The following is a 15,149-nucleotide window of genomic DNA, read 5'->3' on the forward strand; positions in this document are numbered from 1 at the left end:
ACACTGCTTTCTGCCATCTTACTTTTGGCAATTTAGCTGAGAATCAGTATTTATGTCATTTTGTTGTTGAAATTATTTGATAGCAGAGCATTAAAAGTATGTCAGTATGTCTTGCCCCTGATGACTCATTCACATAAGATTTTGTTGCTGTTATTAAGGTGAAATTCACATAAAATAAAATCAACCGTTTTTCAAGTGAACCATACGGTAGCATTTAGTACATTCATAATGTTGTACAACCACCACCTCTATCCAGTTCCAAAATATTTTCGTCACCCCGAAAGGAAACCACGTAACCATTAAGCAGTCATTCTCCATTTTCCATCTTTCAGTTCCTGGCAACCCTCACTGTTCTCTGTCTCTTTGGGGATTTACCTCGAATATTTCATTTAAATGCAATCATACAATATGTGACCTTTTGTGTCCGTCTTCTTTCACTGAGCATAACATTTCCGCGGCTCATGCATATGACAACTTGTATGCATACTTCATTTCTTTACATGGCTGAATAATATTCCATTGTTTGTATACAGCACAGTTGTTTTTCTGTTGACAGGCAGTTGAGGGTGCACCCTTTGGTTACTGTGAATAGCGCTGCTATGAACATGAGTGTACATGTATTTTTTTTTTTTTTTTTTGAGGACCTGTTTTCCAGTCATTTTGGGTATATGTTGAAGAGTGGAATTGCAGGATCATATGGTAATTCTATATTTAACTTGTTGAGGAAGTGCCAAACTGTTTCCACAGTGCTGTGCCATTTTACATTCCCACCAACAGTGCACAAGCATTCCAATTTCTCCACCTCCCCACCACCACTTGTTATTTTCTGTTTTTGTGACTAGAGCCATCCTTGTGAGTGTGAAGTGGTACCTTGTGGTTTTGATTTGCATCTCCCTAATGGCTAGTAATGTTGGGCATCTTTTCTTTTCCTTTTTTTTTTTTTTTTTTTTTTGAGACGGAGTCTTGCTCTATCGCCCAGGCTGGAGTGCAGTGGCACGATCTTGGCTTACTGCAAGCTCCGCCTCCTGGGTTGATGCCATTCTTCTGCCTCAGCCTCCTGAATAGCTGGGACTACAGGCGCCCGCCACCACTCCCGGCTAATTTTTTTGTATTTTTAGTAGAGGTAGGGTTTCACTGTGTTAGCCAGGATGGTCTTGATCTCCTGACCTTGTGATCCGCCCACCTCAGCCTCCCAAAGTGCTGGATTAAAGGTGTGAGCCATGGTGCCCGCCAAGTGCATCTTTTCATGTGTTTATTGGCCATTTGAATATCTTCTTTGGAGAAATGTCTATTCAAGTCCTTCACCCATTTTTGAAGTGGGTTTTGTCTCCTTTGTTGAGTTGTAAAAGTTCTTTACATATGCTGATCCTTATCACGTATATGATCTGCAAATATTTTCTCCCATTCTCTAGGTTGTCTTTTCACTTTATGATCATGTCCTTTGGTGTACAAAAGTTTCCATTTTGATGAAGTCCAATTTATCTTTATTTTTTTAATTTTGTGTGCTTTTAGTGTCGTATCTAAAGATCTATTGTAAAATCCAAGGTCATTAATATTTACCCCTATGTTTTCTTCTAAGAGTTTTATGATTTTAGCTCTCATATGTATATAAGATTCTTAAACCATACTATAAAATTTCCATAGAAATAAGCTAGATTTATTGACCCAGGTTAACTCTATAATCACTGAAATCGACCTACCCTCAAAAGACTCATTTTCTTTAATAAATGAGTTTGTTTAGCCAGACTGTGGAAAAAACCACTGTACTACACTCTACAGCAACATATAAATACATTTGTATGTTTATTAGTATATTATTCCTATATACCAATGGGAAGTCTATAGTAAGTTCTATGAAAAAAATGTTGGCCAGGTGCGATGGCTCACGCCTGTAATCCCATCACTTTGGGAGACCAAGGTGGGTGGATCACGAGGTCAGGAGTTCAAGACCTGGTCAATATAGTGAAACCCTATCTCTACTAAAAATACAAGAATTACCCGGGCATGGTGGTGGGCGCCTGTAATCCCAGCTACTCAGGAGGCTGATGCAGGAAAATTGCTTGAACCCGGGAGGCAGACGTTGCAGTGAGCCAAGATCGCGCCCCTGCACTCCAGCCTGGGCAATGGAGGGAGACTTTGTCTCAAAATAATAATATTAATAACAGTAATAGTTGTTGTTGTCCTGTCTTAATATATTGTTTTGCTTTAAAAACTCCAAAAGAAAACCAGACAACCACCAAAGTTCATGACAAGGAAGTTTACGAAAAATAGAAATACAAGTGATAAACATCTGTTCAGCTTCGTAAATAATCAAATGAATCTCAGTGAAGGCCAGTGGAATATAATTATTCACCTGTCATTGTCAAAGATTTAAAAAATTAGTCATGTCCCTGTATCATACATATGAAAATCTGCCAAGAGGGTAGGTAGCATGTTAACAGTTCTTACCACAATAACATTTTAAAAAGAAAGTTAATAAAGTACATTAGTTATTTTTGGAAAGATCAATTAACACCCAAAATGTGGTGAAACAGGCACTACTATACATTACTAACAGTGAGAGACAGGACTAGCTGGATTTCCTAGGCTGACTAAGAATCCCTAATCCTAGCTGGGAAGATGACGGCTTCCACCTTTAAAGATGGGGCTTGCAACTTAGCTTACACCTGACCAATCAGAGAGTTCACTAAAATGCTAATTAGGCAAAAACAGGAGGTAAAGAAATAGCCAATCATCTATTGACTGAGAGCACAGCGGGAGGGACAAGGATCAGGATATAAATCCAGGCATTTGAGCCGGCTACGGCAACCCCCTTTGGGTCCCCCCCGCTTCTATGGGAGCTCTGTCTTCACTCTATTTCACTGTATTAAATCTTGCAACTGCACTCTTCTGGTTGGTGAATGTTACGGCTGGAGCTGAGCTTTCGCTGCCTGTCCACCACTGCTGTTTGCTGCTGTCACAGACCCACGGCTGACTTCCATCCCTCCGGATCCAGCAGGGTGTCCGCTGTGCTCCTGATCCAGGGAGGTGCCCATTGCTGCTCCCAATTGGACTAAAGGTTTGCCATTGTTCCTACATGGCTAAGTGCCTAGGTTCGTCCTAATCAAGATGAACACTAGTCACTGGGTTCCACGGTTCTCTTCCATGACCCATGGCTTCTAGCAGAGCTGTAACACTCACCACATGGCCCAAGGTTCCATTCCTTGGAATCCCTGAGGCCAAGAACCCCAAGTCAGAGAACATGAGGCCTGCTACCATCTTGGAAGTGGCCCGCCGCCATTTTGGAAGCAGTCTGCCACCATCTTGGGAGCTCTGGGAGCAAGGACCCCCAGAAACAACGGGAGTATAAATTGGTAGAATTTAACTAAAGAGCATTTTGGTAGTATGAACTAGACTTTATAATGTAAATACTTCGATTTGGTAATTTAATTTCTAGGAGTGTTTTCTAAGCAAATAATACCAAAAAGCCCAAAGATCTATGATAACTGTTTGCCACATCCTTGTTTACAATATAAAGAAATTGGAAGCAACCTACCTGTCAATAAAGTACTAGTTAAATTAGAGTAGCCCATTTAATGGAATTCAAGGCCAGGTACGGTGGCTCATTCCTGTAGTCCCAGCACTTTGGGAGGCCAAGGCTGGAGGATCACTTGAGTCCAGGAGTTCGAGACCAGCCTGGGAAACGTGGTGAAACCTGGTCTCTGCAAAAATAAAAATAAAAGATTAGCCAAGCATGGTGGTACATACCCATAGTCCCAGCTACTCAGGAGACTGAGGTGACAAGATCACTTGAACCCAGGAGGTGGAGGCTGCAGTGAGCCACAGTCATACCACCACACTACAGCCTGGGCAACAGAGCAAGACACTGTCTCAAAAAAAAAAAAAAAAAAAAAAAATTGGCCCTTAAAAATTATGTTTGACCAGGCACAGTGGCTCACACCTGTATTCCCAGGACTTTAGGAGGCCGAGACGGGCAGTTCACTCAAGGTCATGAGTTCAAGACCAGCCTGGCCAACATGGTGAAACTCTGTCTCTACTAAAAACATAAAAATTAGCCGGGCATGGTGATGCATGCCTGAAGTTCCAGCTACGCGGGAGGCTGAGGCAGGAGAATCACTTGAACCTGACAGGTGAAGGCTGCAGTGAACCGAGATTGTGCCACTGCACTCCAGCCCGGGTGACAGAGTGAAACTCTGTCTCAAAAATAAATAAATAAAATTTTCTCTGACCTCCAGGCCCACATAATTAATTCATCATATCCCTCTCAGCAATACCTTCACTACTAGCTTAACACCACACACACCGCCCTTCCTCAAGGAAGGTATTCTCTCTCTCAATGAAAGGCACCAAGGAATAACTACCTGGACACCCTCTCTGCCCACATCCAACAAGTCAGCACATGTAAATTCTATCCCCAGATAGCTCTTGAATGTGTTTCTTCCCCATCAGCCCCACTACCACTGTTTTAATTTAATCTCTTATCGCTTCACATATGGATTGCTACAGATTTTTTTCTTATCTCCAATCTGCTCCTTTGGGTCATACATAGCTGTGCTCCCACTATTAACAACATGATTTTCCTAAAACTTAAATCTGACTGTGTCATTTACCTGTCCATTCAGAACTTCAAAATACAGTCCATGGTAAGTACTCAACAAAGGATTGACGGACAACAAATGAATGATTGAATTTAGAGTGAGATTGCTGGTCCCTTCCCAATCCAGGATAACTGTGGGTTAATCATCATTTTTTATAATCCCCTAACCCCTGTTGGTCTTCAGGCAAAGACTCAGTGCATGTGTCTCTTGGCCGTTAGTGCTTTTCTTAGGTTTTGTTACATATGACTTTGTTCGTATTTTCACTATCTGGCAACAAGCAGTTAAGGGGGGGACTGGTACATATTATAAGGTCACTTGGAAGGGAATTTTGTGGCATTTCTGGAGGACCCATAGTGCCTAAGACTGGGAAGGGGGCACTTTTAAAGTGTAAAAATAAAAGACAGCTGTGGTGATTACATATCATCCATTTAACTTTGCTACCCGGGAGATACTAAGATAAACTATGAAATAATTCCCTTCCAAGTAACCAGAGGAACAAAATTTAAAGTACTGAAGGGCAACTAGCAGAGCTTTGAAAGGAGCAAACTCTGCAGGAGAAAGTGAATTTCCTTCTGTAACAAAATATCAGACAATGCTGATAAGAAGAAGGCAAAAGCTACCCTCTATTCTCTTCAATAAAGATTCCAATGTGATGTTATCATCAATAACCTGGGAGGATGCAGTCTAGTTAAAGAATGGCCAATTTCAGACATACGTGTCATACCAGTATCAAGGCATTTCTCAGAGAATAGGAAATATACTTTTTTTGACAAATAAAATTTTAGGGTTCACCTTTTCTGAAGTTGCAAAATCTAGAGCAAAGAAGTAAGTCAATACAAGAACCCTCTTTTCATTTTCATGGTATCAGTGGACTAAATATAACAAAATTTGTGCTGGTGGACAGACTTAAGCCAGCATTTGATAGTATAGATAATGGCTAGTGGTGACCCTTTCACATTGTGTTCTTATTTAGGTAATGTGTAAACTGTGTCTTATAGTAAACAGGGGAAACACGAATAAAAGTATGTTGACATTAAAAACAATGTCAACATTTATTTAGGCAGTGTTCAAGCCTGTGTGTTCAATCTTGGAGTTATTGCCACCCTTCCTAAAAAAATAATTAAAAGTCTAGACTGGGCTTGGTGGCTCACACCTGTAATCCCAGCACTTTGGGAGACCAAGGCAAGTGGATTACTTGGGGCCAGGAGTTCGAGACCAGCCTGACCAACATGGGGAAACCCAGTCTCTACCAAAAATACAAATATTAGCCAGGTGTGGTGGTGCAAGCCTGTAATCCCAGCTACGCGGGAAGCTGAGGCATGAGAATCCCTTGAACTCAGGAGGTGGAGGTTGTGGTAAACCAAGATTGTGCCACTGCTCTCCAGCCTGGGCGACAGAGTAAGACCCTGTCTCAAAAAATAAAAGTCTGAAAGGCATTTTAAGCAAAACACTTGGATGACAATTTTAAAAATAAGCAAATATTCATTTAAAAAGTACATTTATGGCCAGACATGGTGGCTCACACCTGTAATCTCAGCACTTTGGGAGGCTGAGGCAAATGGATCATTTGGGGTCAGGAGCTCAAGACCAGCCTGGCCAACAGGGTGAAACTCCATCTCTACTAAAAATATAAAGATTAGCCAGGTGTGGGTGGCCAGCTACTTGAAATGCTGAGGAAGGGGAATAGCTTGAGCCTGGGAGGTGGAGGTTGTGGTGAGCTGAGATGGTGCCACTGCACTCCAGTCTGGGCGACAGAGTGAGACCCTGTCTCAAAAAAAAAAAAAAAAAAAAAGACATATATATATGTATAAACACACACTAATCTAAGAGATACTCTGTCTCCCTCAAATCTAAGAGATTTTCTGTACAAGGACAAGATGTTGAGCATGGAGAATTTGCCTCTGTCACCTGAGTTTCATTTCCCCTTGGGGTTTTCCCAGGGGGTGTGACAGTCATCTGTGCTGCTCAACAGATTATTTCTGACTTTCTGCTTTCCAGACGTATGGTGGGATTGCTTCCTCGCCCCCTTGGGTTGGGTGGGGTAATCCAGGCTAACCAGTCACGACCACATGTGGCATTGGTAACTTCTGTGCAGAGTAGAGCACTAAGTTGCTGGTGTGAGACCATGCACAGCACCTTTTCATTCCTCTGCCATGACAACCAGCCATGTTCCTGGCAGTGCCTGCTCCATCAGCCTGGATTACTGTGAAGCAGAAACCCCCCATTGTCTGGCAGTGGAAATGTAGCAATGGCAAGAACTATGTCTTATTTTTTGCCACTGAAACATTGTGACTGTTTGTTAGAGCAGCAAAACCTAGCCTGTTCTGACTGATACAGTAAGAATAGTATCACCGGCACCATGACCCTAGTTATTAACCTTCTCTTAACACGGAGACCCCAACATTGGCAATAAAAACCCTTTCTTAAGTTTCCATTGCCATGGCTGATAGACACTGGAACTTTCAAAATGGCTTTAATAAATACAAGGAGAGACCGGAGGCTAAGAGAGCACAGGCTTGGAGAATAAGCAGGAATCAGACTAACTGGGTTCTGCCCCTTCTACACTGCATGATCTTGGGCAAGTTACATCATCTCCCCAAAACTCACTTCCTTAACAATGAAAAGAGAGAAGATAGTAATGGAACCCATCCCACTGCATTGTTTTAAATGCCCAATAAATCTCCATTTCAAAGGTATTATTCTTGATGAGCTCTTAACTGCCCACTGTCTTAGCTTAGGTTCCCCAGAAAACAGAATCCGAGTCAAATGCTTATGTGTGAGTTCATGAGAGGGACTAGAAGGGAGGGAGAAGGAGAGCAGTACAGGGGAGATGGAAGAGCCTACCAAGGATGTGAGGTGGCATTAGGAAGGGGGTGACTGGTCCCACAGGACCTATGGAGAACCCTTTCAAAATACCCTCCATGTAAAGGGAGATGGGAGGAGGAAGGAGGAGGCATGTCAGGTCCTGTCCCACACTGGCCACAGGTTAGCCTCAGGGAGGTGTTAGGTGACCTGCACTTCTGGGTTGCACAGGCAATGGCACTGAGAGGTGTGGCCCACACCTTGTCATCTCCAGAAGAGCCCCGAGATGGGAGCCGAAAGGCATGGGGTGCACTCAGGTTGCACCTACGTCAAGCTGGTCAGAGTCAACTTTTTGCCTTATTTACGTCTGCAATAAGTGACAGGTGAGGCTGAGGACTGAAGCATACAAAAGAGGCGTCCAGCCCACCACCTGTTTAAAATTGCAAGCATTGGTCAGGCACGGTGGCTCACGCCTGTAATCCCAGCACTTTGGGAGGCCAAGGCAGGCAGATTTCCTGAGGTTAGGAGTTCAATACCAGCCTGGTCAATGTGGCAAAATCCTGTCTCTGCTAAAAATACAAAGAATCAGCTGGGCATTGTAGCGGGCATCTGTAATCCCAGCTACTTGAGAGGCTGAGGCAGGAGAATTGCTTGAACCTGGGAGGCAGAGGTTGCAGGGAGCTGAGATTATGCCATTGCATTCCAGCCTGGGTGAGAGAACAAGACTGTGTCAAAAAAAGAGAGAGAGAGAAATTGCAAACACCTCACTGTGGAATTTGTCATCCTCCTACCCTGCTTATTTTCCTGCCTCACCATCCAATCTACAATATATTTTCCTTATTTCATGTATTCTGTCTTCCCCTACCCTACTAGAATGTAAACCCCTTGAAGGCAAAAAATTGTAACATCAAAGTGTGTTTGTTACACAGAGTAATGGAGTGAGACCCTGTCTCAAAAAAAAAAAAAAAAAATTAAAAGTCTGAAAAGGCATTTTAAGCAAAACACTTGGACTACAAATTTTAAAATAAGCAGATATTCAGTGCTCAAGTGCTTAAAGCAATGTCTGGCACATAGTAGGTCCTCCCTAAATATTATTCTTACCATTCTTTATTTTTGAGACAGTGTCTTGCTATGTTGCCCAGGCTGGAGTGCAGTGGTATAATCATGGCTCACTGCAACCTCCACCTCCCAGGTTCAAGTGATTCTTTGGCCTCAGCTTCCCAAGTAGCTGGGTTTACAAGCATGTTCCACCACGCCTGGCTAATTTTTTGTATTTTTAATAGAGATGGAGTTTCGCCATGTTGGCCAGACTGGGCTCGAACTCCTGGCCTCAAGCGATCCACCTGCCTCAGTCTCTCAAAGTGCTGGCATAACAGGCATGAGCCATTGTGCCCTGCTAATATTATTTTTTTAACTATTTATTTTGATATAATTTCAAACTTACAGAAAATCTGCAGAAAAAAGCACAAAGAACTCCTACATACATTTTACCCAGATTCACCATCGTTCATGTTTTAGCATGTTACCTTTATCATTCTCCCTCTCTCTCTCTGAACCAGTTGACAGTAATCTGTAAATATCACGTTCCTCTTCTCTCAAATACATGAACGTAAGCACATGCTTGAACATAACCATGAGATGATTGATTATAAAAATCAAGAAACAAATTCAAATTTTGTCAATTGTCCCAATAATGCCTTTTATGGCAAAATTTTCCCTGACTCATGACTCAATCCATAATCAAACAATGCATTTAGTGGTTCTGTCCCTTTGGTCTTTTTCATCTGGAATCGTTGCTGAGCCTTTCTTTATCTTTTATGACAATGACATTATTGAAGAGTACAGGCTTGTTATTTTGTAGAAAGTTCCCTTAATTTAGATTCGTTTGAGGTTCTGTCATGGTTAGATTCAGCTGGTAAAGCATATATCAACAGATTGTTATTATCAAACATGGTTGTTATCTAAGTACAGAGCTCGGACCCTTGTCATAAATAGCTACTCTCAGGACCCTAGTCCCCCATCTCTTGCCACACCTAAACTCTAACCCCAAGTGATTGGCGTATGCCTGGCAGCACCCAGGGTCTTTCCTTCCCAACTCCTGATCTAGCTCCGAGGAAGGACCACATTTACCACTCCCGATCCCCCCGGGAGCTCCTGCTCGTCCAACTTCACACTATGGTAAGAAAGCAATTCCTCACTGTCTTCCAACTCCTCTCCCCTGCCCCCTCCACTTATCTCATTATTATTATTATTACTATTGAGAAGGAGTTTTGTTCTTGTTACCCAGGCTGGAGTACAATGGTGTGATCTCGGCTCACTGCAACCTCCGCCTCCCAGTTTCAAGCAATTCTCCTGCCTCAGCCTCCCAAGTAGCTGGGATTACAGGCATGCACCACCACACACAGGTAATTTTGTATTTTTAGTAGAGATGGGGTTTCTCCATGTTGGTCAGGCTAGTCTTGAACTCCTGACCTCAGTGATCCACCCGCCTCAGACTCCCAAAGTACTAGGATTACAGGCCTGAGCCACTACGCCTGGCTTTTTTTTTTTTTTTCCCCGAGACAGAGTCTCCCTCTGTCACCCAGGCTGGAGTGCAGTGGAGCAATCTCAGCTCACTGCAGCCTCTGCCTCCCAGGTTCAAGTGATCCTCCCATCTCAGCCTCCTGAGTAGCTGGGACTACAAGCATGCGTCACCATACCCAGCCATTTTTTTTTTTTTTTTTTGTATTTTCAGTAGAGACAGGGTTTCATCATGTTGGCCAGGCTGGTCTCGAACTCCTGACCTCAGGTGATCTGCCTGCCTCAGCCTCTAAAGTGCTGGGATTACAGGTGTAAGCCATAGTGCCCCGCCTCATTATTGTTCTTTTCCTCCTTCTCATTTTTCTTCCTTTCCTCCTCCTCCATCTCTTTCTCCTTTTTCTTCTTCTCTTTGTTTTTCCTGGTATGTTGACTTCATTTTTTTATGCTGGCTTTCTCCAGTAAACTATACCCTTAAGTCCAGACTCTTCTCTTCCCAGATTCATAATCTAAGACCTCCTTTCTCTATAGTTCCAATTTTGAAAAAAAAATCAGAAAAGACTTTGATGGGCTCTACTTAGTTAACATTCTCACATCAGTGGTCAGAATTTGGGTTCTGTGATTTGAAGCTTCCCTAGAGCCACAAGATTAGAATGAAAATGCAAATAAAAACCACAACCAAAACAAAATTTTTTTAAAAAAAACAAAAAACAGAAAATAGTGTTAGCCAGGACATGGAAAAACTGGAATCTTTGTGCATTGCTGGTAGAAACATAAAATAGTGCAGCCACTTTGGAAGACAGGCTGGTGGTTTCTAAAAAAGTTAAGCATAGAGCTACCACGTGACCCAGCAATTCCACCCCTTAGGTATATGCCCAGAAGAAATAAAAACAAATGTCCACACGACAACTTGTATGTGAATGTTCATAGCAGCATTGTTCGTAACAGCCAGATGGTGGAAACAACACAAATGTCCATCGGCTGATGAATCAATAAACAAAATGTGATCTATTCATACAATGGAATATTATTCAGCCATAAAGAGGACTGAACATGATGCTAACTGAAAAACACCAAATGCTAAAGACCACGTATTGTGTGGTCCCATTTATGTGATATATCCAGAATAGGCAAATCCATAGGGGTTTCCTTTAAAAATGATTAAAGTGTTCTAGAATGACACAGTGGTGATGGTTGCACCAACTTGTGAATACACTATAAGCCACCTCAAAAAAGTGGATTTTAAATTTTGTGATTCATATCTCAAAAACATTAGAAGGAAAAATATAAAAGGAAATAGCTTCCCAGAAATATTAACTTACCCAAAGCAATACCGTGGAAGTTAGAGTGCGTGCTAAATCTCAAGTTGACTAAATGTAACCAATCCAAACTAAGTTACCTTTTAATAGACAAAGAGTCCTCAAAATATAACGGAAGTAGTCTCCATCAAGTCTTGAAGAAGAGTCAAATGACAAGAATTTGTCATTGTCCAACCTTTTTCATCAAAAGGAAACGCTGCACCTGGTAGACATGAGTATTTCTACAAGCAAAAAGTATGCTTCATTGTTCTACAGAGATGATTCTCCAAATTCTTTCATGGCCTGGATGAATCATCACTAGAAATTCTTAAACTCGGCCAGGTGCAGTGGCTCATGCCTGTAATCCCAGAACTTTGGGAGGCCAAGGCCGGTGAATCACGAGGTCAGGAATTTGAGACCAGCCTGGACAATATGGTGAAACCCCATATCAACTAAAAATACAAAAACTTAGCTGGGCATAGTGGCGGACACCTGTAATCCCAGCTACTCGGGATTACAGGAGAATCAAATTATCAGATTCTCAAGCAGGAGAATCACTTGAACCCAGGAAGCAGAGTTTTCAGTGAGCTGAGATTGCACCACTGCACTCCAGCCTGGGCAACAGAGTGCGACTCTCTCTCTCGAAAAAAGAAAAAAAAAAAAATTCTTAAACTCCCTTTACTCTGACTTCACAGTCTCCAATTTCCTGGATTGCTATTAATTAGGCTTCTGAGAGAAATTCTCACCAAAAGAAGTACTTTGAATGGAAGACAAAAAATTTTAAATCATTAAAGACCTCCTATTTGCATTTTAAGTTAATAAAAATACCTGCTCATGGATACAATGGTGTCAGTTATTCATATTTCTACTCATAAGCCCTCAGTCACTCCTGGGTGAACTGAAAAAATTGAGTATATGAGGGCAAATCCCAGTACCCGAAGGGAATTTGATTAGGTGAGGCGGCTCTGTATCAGTTACGAAAGCTTTTGACTCTCCCATTAATAGTGACAAATAAAAACAGCAGCTTTTCCTTAGATAACAAGGCCGGGGGTAGACGGCTGCTACTCGTGATTAAGTTGCTTACATTTCCATGACTAGGTCTATGCCGCCGCCTTTTTGCTTAAAAATATTTCCAGAGCTCATTTCCTCCGTTCAGATATGATTATTTAAACTTGGGTTTAGTGTTTTGACATATACTTTTAAACCGCAACATATTTGTTAGCATTTTAATAACATGTCAGATCTATTAGTAAAGGTTCAAGATATACAAATTATTTAGTAACGTTGTAAAATGCCTTTGTGGCAGCATATGTTAGCTGAGGATGGGCTCTTTGACTTTCCAAAACTGGAAAACAACCATTTTAAAGCTGTAAGATTTCTGCTTTTTAAGTGATGGAGGCTTGAATTTAGATAGTAAAGTAGATTAACCATATATTTTAACAGAATCATGTGTCCGTTTTCTTTTTTAAAATTCCTACTAGCCTAGGCAATGAAGTGGCACCCCATCTCTACAAAAAAATTCTTCTAAAAATTAGCTAGGTGTGGTGGCGCACCTGTAGTCCCAGCTACTTGGAAGACAGGCAGGAGGATCAGCTGAGCCCAGGAATCTGAGGCTGCAGTGAGCTATGACTGCCACACTGCCCTGCAGCCTGGGAGACAAAACGAGACCCTGTCTTTAAAAAATTAAAAATTCAAAATAATGATAAATAAAATTCCTGATTCTGATAAAAAGATATATAACATGAAATTTACCATCATAACTATTTTTAAGTGTACAATTCAATAGTGTTAAGTCATTGTGCCACCAACTGCCCTGGCTTTTTCATAAAGTAAAAATGTAACTTTGTACCCATTAAACAGCAACTCCCGTTTCCTCTCATCCAGCTCCTGGCAACCACCATTCTACTTTCTGTTTCTATGAGTTTGACTACTCTTAACAGCCTCATATAAGTAAAATCACAGTGTGCGATTGGCAGCTGACACTTAATGTTCTCAAAGTTCACCCACGTGGTAGTATGTATCCGAATTTTCTTCCTTTTTGAAGCTGAATAATATTTCATGGTATGGATAGACCACATTTTGTTTTATCTGTTCATCTGTCAATGGCCATTTGGATTTTATCCACCTTTTGGCTATTGTGAATAATGTTGCTATGGGCCGGGCGCAGTGGCTGATGCTTGTAATCCCAACACTTTGGGAGGCCGAGGCAGGCAGATCACTTGAAGTCAGGAGTTCGAGGCCAGGCTGGCCAACATGGTGAAACCCTGTCCCTACTAAAAATACAAAAATTAGCCGGGTATGGTCGTGCATGCCTGTAGTCCCAGCTACTTGGGAGGCTGAGGCAGGGGGATCACTTGAACTCGGGAGGCAGAGGTTGCAGTGAGCCCAGATCGTGCCACTGCACTCCAGCCTCGGTGATAGAGCAAGAGTCCATCTCAATAATAATAGTAATAATAATAATAATAACGCTATGAAGTTGGCTCTACAAATATCTGTTCGACACCCTACTTTCAATTCTTTTGAATATATATGGAGACGCGATATTGCTGGATGGTATGGTAATTTTATTTTTAATTTTGTGAGGACCCACCATAGTGTTTTCCATAGTAGCGGCACCAATTTACATTTCCATCAACAATGCACAGTCTTCCAGTTTCCCCACATCCTTTGCCAACACTTATTTCTGTTTTTTTGATAGTGTCCTTCCTCACGGGTATGAGGTGGCATCTCACTGTGATTTTCATTTGTATTTCCCTAATGATTAGTGGTGTTGAGTCTCTTTTCATTTACTTGGTGACCACTTGTATATCTTCTTTGGAGAAATATCTATTCAAATACTTTGCCTGGTTTTTAATCATGTTACTGGGTTTTTCATTGTTGAGTGGTAGGAATTCTTTACATATTCTGGATATTAAACCCTTCTCAGACAGATAATTTGCAAATATTTTCTCCCATTCTGTAGGTTGCCTTTTCAATCTGTTGATCGTGTCCTTTGATACACAGAAGGTTTTTTATTTTGATGGATCTAATTCATCTATTTTTTTCTTTTGTTGCCTGTGATGTTGATGTCACAGCCAAGAAATCATTGTCAAATCTGATGTCATGGATGTTTTTCCCTATGCTTTCTCCTGAGAGTTTTATAATTTTAGCCCTTATATTAAGGTCTTTGATCCATTTTGAGTTAATTTTTGTGTGTGGTGTAAGGTAAGGGTCCAACTTCATTATTTTGCAAACAGATACCCAGTTTCCATGCACTATTTGTTGAAAAAGTTGTCCTTTCCCTGTTGAATGATCTTGGCACTCTTCTCAAAAGTCATTTGGCTATATATGCAAGGATTTCTTTCTGGTCTGTCTATTCTATTGGTCCATGTGTCTGTCTTTATGCCAGTACCACATTGTTTTAATTACTGTTGTTTTGTAATAAAATTTGAATTCAGGAATTGTGAGACCTACAACTGTTCTTTTTTCAAGACTGTTTTGGCTATTTGGGGTCCCCTGACATTCCATATTAATTGTAGAACGGACTTTTCTATTTCTGAAAAAAATATATATTTGGGATTTTGATAGGGATTACATTAAATCTGGAGATCTTTTTGAGTAGTATTGACATCTAAATGCTATTAAGTCTTCCAGTCCAGAACATGAGACATCTTTCCTTCTTTGTGTGTTTTTAAATTTCTTTCAGCAACATTTTGTAGTTTTCAGTGTGCAAGCCATTTGCCTCTTTGGAGAAGCTTATTCCTGCGTATTTTATTATTTTTGATATGACTATTTCTAGAACCATTTTCTTAATTTTCTTTTCAGATTGTTCATTGTTCCTGCAAAGAAAAACAATGTTATTGTGTGTGTTGATGTTGTATCTTGCTACTTTTTAAAATTTGTTTATAAGTTCTAGCAGTTTGGGTTTTTTTTTTTTGTTGGATTATTTGTTTGT

General features: G+C 41.1%; 1 long non-coding RNA gene across 1 annotated transcript in view; it reads right to left on the reverse strand.

Annotated features, from left to right (window-relative positions):
- Positions 1–13,636: 13,636 nt before the first annotated feature.
- Positions 13,637–15,149, reverse strand: part of LOC140712358 (uncharacterized) — a 31,819-nt gene continuing 30,306 nt past the window's right edge. Inside the window, exon 3 of the long non-coding RNA XR_012093885.1 lies at positions 13,637–15,033. This is a non-coding gene — a long non-coding RNA (uncharacterized lncRNA). The remainder of the gene's footprint in view (positions 15,034–15,149) is intronic.

Source organism: Chlorocebus sabaeus, chromosome 9 (assembly GCF_047675955.1).
Source record: "Chlorocebus sabaeus isolate Y175 chromosome 9, mChlSab1.0.hap1, whole genome shotgun sequence".
Classification (NCBI taxonomy): Eukaryota; Metazoa; Chordata; class Mammalia; order Primates; family Cercopithecidae; genus Chlorocebus; species Chlorocebus sabaeus.